Source organism: Pinus tabuliformis, chromosome 7 (assembly GCF_031772625.1).
Source record: "Pinus tabuliformis cultivar Carrire ecotype Pingquan chromosome 7, CPIR1, whole genome shotgun sequence".
In the NCBI taxonomy this organism is placed as follows: Eukaryota; Viridiplantae; Streptophyta; class Pinopsida; order Pinales; family Pinaceae; genus Pinus; species Pinus tabuliformis.
In genome coordinates, this window is record NC_142293.1 from 1263241478 (window position 1) to 1263247896 (window position 6419).

A 6419-nucleotide genomic window follows, 5' to 3' on the forward strand; every position below is an offset into this window, starting at 1 on the left:
CTTTGACGGGATCAAATATATGTTGTCATGCTCATTACTATGGGTCAATACCATGATAAAGACCCCTGGTATTGAGAATACTATGGTTCAGAAATTATATGTGACTTTGTTTCCCCATATTTGTGTATGTAAGTGGTCTTTGTTCATAAGACCCACATATATTTTCCTACACTTTAACTTTATCATTCCTCTATCTCTGAACTGGTATTCCTTTTTCCAATCTCTTTCTCACATTTGTACTAACCTGTATACTCATCATGTTGACATTTTTATCAAGTAGGTTGCCATCAAGAACAACACATTAGTCATAATGCCAACAAAAGTAGGGTTTCTACATTAAAGGAGATCAAGTCTACATCAAGGTAATATCTAAGGAAAAATATGAAAGTAAGACTTTAATAATATTGTTGATGTCTCTCTCTTGAAGAAGATCTATTTGGAGGTAACCTTTGAAGTAGGAATCAAGGATCTTGGAAGCTATTGTTGAAGACTGCAAAATAATATTGAATGCATCAAACAAGGTTGAAGCCATCATCAAGCAGAATCTCGATCGCAAGTAAGTAACATATTATTACATCATGCTTGAATATTCAAGTCATATGGGTTCTTTCTACCATGAGAACAATACGCTCGTTGGGGAATCAAACTATCTAGCATGGAATAAAAGAATTGACTTTATGCTCATAAAACAAGAAGTAATGGAATATGTTACTAGGGAAATTACTGAACCTGAGAAAGATAAAACATAATAGCTAGCAAAGTACAAGAAATGGGAATTAAGGGCTCAAAGTATTATAGTTGAATCAATTAAGGATTCTCTTCTTCCATTTGTTTCAAATTTAAAGACTTTCAAAGGCCATGTACGACAAGCTAGTGAATTTGTACTCGATAAGTATAACAGGACAAAAGATGCCATTGAGGAATAAGATGTATAGAATGAATAAATCAAAGGATGAGTATGCGACATCCTTTCTCATGAGAGTCTCCCAACTAAGAGACCATCTGCAATGACTTGGGTAACCAATCATTGATTATGAAGTAACCATCTATGTACTGAATGCATTGCCACTAGAATGGAGCATCTTTGCAACAAGCATCTACTCCAACAAGGATTCAACTCTCTTCGATGAGTTGTGGGCATAGTGCATACTGGAAGAATCAAGGATAATGTTCAAGGATGATATTGGATCAAATTATTAATAGCAAGCCTTTCTAGCCTGAGACAAGAAGATGAAAAAGGGAAAGTTTGGTAAGTCCAAGAAGAAAGACATGTCCAAAGTGAAATGGTTTGAATTCAATGAATTTGGACACTTTAAGAGGGATTGTCCAAACAAGCATAACAATAAGAGAAAGGAAAGGAGTGAAGCTCATATAGCCGAGGCAGTGGAAGAACCTAGGAAGAAGGTAAAGAAGGAAGAAGTGAAAGATATTTACTACTAAATAAGGTTCATTGATTGTCAGGTTATTTATGAAGACTAATCTTTCTTTTAGGATAGTATATTTTGCATGACATCATATAAAGAAGCATATGATAGTAGCATGTCTAAGATTTTACATGATTATGTTACTTTATATAGATCATCTATATAGACGGATAGATACACCATTTTTCATATTGATCATCCATCCATTATATAACATTATGTTATAGTAAGTCATCTTGCTTAGGTGGATCATCATGATCTTGGAAGAATCATAATTCTGAAAGGTTTTTAGAAGAAGCACTATGACAAAGGTTAGTAGACATTCCATGTAATTTGGAATCAATACTGATAAAGGGGTGAAATAATTAAATGGGTCAAGATGTAGGTTCTTTGTGAGATATATGGATAGATAGATGATTGGATGAAAGCATAGGAATGCATGTTGGATATAAAACTTTGGATAAGATTCATATGTGCAGAACCTTGTGGAAAGAAAGTTGGTCATAAAATATGCTTAGGTATATGAATATAAAATGCTTGAAAAGAATAGGACTTGGCTTAACTTAGGATGTGTAAAGAATTGACTGCTTTCTCTAGAATATATATAATAATGATTAACATCTAGTATAGTCTCTGGAAGAAAAGTTATAACTTGGTAATCAAGTTTGACCCTTGGGCACTCCAATGCATGAAGGATGTTTCAAGTGGAGATAGTTGCTGAGGATGTTGATGAAATGAGAAGGTCATCATGATGAGGTAAGTTTGGTTTTCATTATTGTTGGTTATCTAGTTAACATGTGATTTTTCTACCTGGAAGATGTTACATGAATATATGATGGCAGTTGAAGCAAGATCAACTATACGGATGAAGGATATTCAGGGAAACTCGAAATTTGGTACCTGGAAACTGTAAAGTCAAGATATGGACATCTTGGGATTAAAAGGTATCAGTATGAGAAGATCACCTAGAGGTCAAAGGAAGATCACTTTCAAGAATAAGTTATGATTAACTCGAAGTTTTGGAAAGATTAATGAATTTCCTTCATATCGAAGGAGAAAGTGATGAGAAAGAATATTGGCCTCAAACCTGTCACAAGATTGAAGATAAAAGGTGGCTCCATGATACTTTGAAAGAAAGAACGCTCTATGATGTAGAGAAAAGAGGGAGCTGGGTAGCTATGGAGAAAAGGTAGTTGATACTCTTATGAATACAAGTTGTAAGGCTTGTGATGGTGGCTTCCCAAATATAAAGGAAGTCTATATCTCCTCTGATTTTGAGAGGGTGTAAAGGAGTCTCCTCATATATGATCAAGCTTATATTCTCAATATTAAGGGAGAATAGGGATATCCTCTCAGTTTTAGAGGGAGTGATGTTGGAAATCACATGGGAATTCTCTTTTTCATGTGGCATGCAATTAACTAGGAATAATAGTCATAAGTCTAAGTGAAGGTCATGAAGAGAGAATGAAAAAGTATTGGATAAGAATTTGTGGTTTCCTTGAGGATATAACATCCAAGAAAAGAAAGTGACTGACACTCTTTGAGGATGTGACAGGTATCCAAGATAAGCGTGGTCGAAGAAGATGGATATTCTTTTAGGACTCAGGATTGGAGATCCGAGATAAGAATAGTCCTAAAATGACATACCTTTTATCCCTTCGGATGGGGTATGTACCTTGTAGAGGTAGTGTGGTATCACACATAAATCCTCTCAGAATAATGCTCTTGATTAAATAAGAGCTTGTTCAATTAGCCTCAAGGATAGTGTTGGTCATGATGATGATGCTTACAGTATGACTTATCAATCCAACTCTTCCTAAGAACTCTTCAATTTGAGATATAATGTTGTACTGGTTGTAAAATTATGAATACCTCACTAGTTAAGAGGGAGTGTTGAGAAATGTAACTAGTTTCGGTCTTCATAATTTCTGTACTCATTTCAATATGTATCTTATGTAACAAATAAGAAAATAAAAAGGAAAATTATTATTATTAAAGCATGGGTTTCATGCTTATTATTGATGGTATTCTAGGTAAACCATGTTCTTCGTCCTTCTAAAGTTTGTTAGGTCTTAAGATTTACTGTCTTGAGTCAAAGGAGTCAACATCATGTTTATAAGACCCTTTTGGGAAATTTGTAACTGTAAAAAGAATTATTTTTTAGTATAGAAAGTCATGGAAGCTCCAAAAGTACAATTCGGCTATGGAAACATCAAGTTCGCCTAAAGGAGGGAATTCAACCCCTTGAGAAGGCTATATAAAGGAGCAGTTCAACCTCATTTGGTACTCACTCACTTCACAAGTTTTTTTTATCAAGAAATAGTTTGATTTGAAGAAGAAGAGTGCGGGTCTGGGAGAAGGAACAAGGATGAAAAATATTTGTTTTGGGCTCTATCTCTCTCACATGTGTTAAGATTTAGGCTTTCTATTACTGTAGAAAGAGGCTGAAGTTGCATGTTTGAGTTGTAGTAGGACAAAGTGAAGAATCTTGTAGCTAGAAGTTAGGAAACCATGTATTGACCTTGTTGACCTTGGGAGAGTTATCTTGCTCTAGGAAGGTCTCAGGGGAAGGTTGGATTAGGCTTTCCAAAGAAGTTACAAGACCAAAATTGCAGGGTCAAAGCTGTAGGACGAGTGGAAATAGTGAAGCTAGCAAGTTGAAGTTAAAGTATTGAAGTTGGTTGATGCAGAATCAAGGAAGGACTTGAAGCAGGGTTGACTTGGTACTTGGAGAAGGATTGACCTAGGGTTTGGGTCTTTGTATCTCATTTGAAGTAGATTCTAAGAAGATAAGAGTTTCTATTTTTTCCCCTTGGAGGGGGTTTTCCCTGGCTGAGAGCCTAATATTTGTGTCCTCTACTATTGCAGTTTATGTTCTTGATGCTTGTTTGATGAAAGGTCTAACTAAAGAACTAAAGAAGATAATTAAGATTCACAAGAAAATATCAACATTAAAGGAAAATAAGTTTAATAGATACCACTACCCATTTTCCAACACTTTTTTTGTTACATTAGTATCAAAGTATTCCTCTGACTCTACGAACTTTGTTCATAACATTGGTATTAGAGTTGTTCAATCCTATGGCTACTCAGCCACTGCACAAAGTCAGTTTGATCTAGCCTTTGGCCATCAACCCATCGTCAACTTTATTTCTATTTCCATTTCCATCACAATTCAAGCGTGTCATTACACAAATTTTGGGAGGTTCCCCATTCTGCAATCAAGTAGTTGGTCGTTTAAAAAATAAAATAAAATAAAAATAGAAAAAAATTAAAAAAGAAATAGTATTTTATGGAAAAATAAAAAAATAAAGCTCTACTATTTATAAAACAAACAAAAAAAGATAAGGTCCATATATCTATAAAAGGGAGTATATACATATTATTATTATATAAAATAAGGTAAAAAAAAACAAGAGGTTACATACATATATAAACGATAAAAATATAAATATAAATATAAAGAAATAAAAAAATCCAATTGAATGGCCTACTGTCATCTGAACCCCATGGGTCACACAAATCGCCACTTCTCAATCAACCATCATTTCCACCATAGTCGATGCATCCAACAGAAACTCCCATTGTAGCTTGCCTAAAACTAGTGGTCATCACTGCAATTCTATGACATTGTTATTTGCAGCTACACCAAAGCAAACCAACAACCGACCTTGTTACTGTAAATCTCTTCCATTTCCGCCTTCCACAAACTCAACTCATCCTAACTTGCATAGTGTCAATCAATTACCATAGCCCACTTGTACACTTGTACAAACTACAATAATTGTGTGTAGTTGTATAATTGTCCTTCTTGTACATCAATCTCTATAATTAATCATGGAATTACAAGGTTATATTTATGTAAACTATCAAACGAGAACTGTAAACTCAAAACGAGGACTCTAGCCAATAAACCCTAAAAAAACATGAAAAACATCCTAAAAACGAAATTTTCGAGGTAAATTTTCAACATTTTTTTAAAATGGAAGTAAAAGTCAATAAAAGAAAAAAAAATTATGCAAAAAACACCCTTAAAATGAAAAATGTTGATGCTGGAATAATGTCTTTTTTTTTTTTTACAGGGTAAATTTTCAACATTTCTTAATAATGACGTTAAAGATAAAAATATCATGACTTTGAAAAAATTTAAAATTCCAACGATTTTCAAGCATGACATTAAAGATAAAATATCACGTCTTTAAAAAGGCTTAAAATTTCAATGATTTTCAAGCATGACATCAAAGATAAAATACCACATCTTTGAAAAGCCTTCAAATTCCAATTTGTAGAAATTCCTTGTAGATTCAAACTACAGATTGTAATATGCTAAAACAATTTACTTGAATCTACTCTACTCATCATCGAAAACAATAAACAATTGATGAAATCATGAAGCATAAAAGAGAAAATAATTTAACCACACATAACACAATAATTTTCTAGGGAAAGCCATGGCTAAAAACCCCTGCTATTTGTATATTTCATTAATCTGGGTATATGAGAAGATTACAATTCTTTGCACAAGCCCGAGAAACCTCTATACTATCTCAATTTGTCTCACTGCTTCACAAACAAGCTCCAGCCAATATTTAGCCAAATTTGTTTCCTACCAAGCTCCTATTTTCTTGCGTGGTTTCCTAGGGAATTATCCCATATTTAATTGGGAAATTCCTCATCCATAACTGCGCAATCCATCAAAGCCCTTCCTCTCATTGCATGCACCATCATATTAATTTAGATGATTTTACAACCAATCATACAATGTCCTTGAACTCCAATCTCAACTGAGTCTTTCTCTGATATGACATGCATGAATTAATTATGAGTGAATCTTCAGTTTATTAGTTGAGCGGTGTTGGTTACACCTCACTACTAGATCTCCAACTAATTTCTCCATCAGTTGAAACTAGTTTAACTGAATTTAACTCAGTTAAACTTAATTAAATAATTACAGCTCATAAAAACTCAACCTAGACCCCTAAAATTTCAAAACCA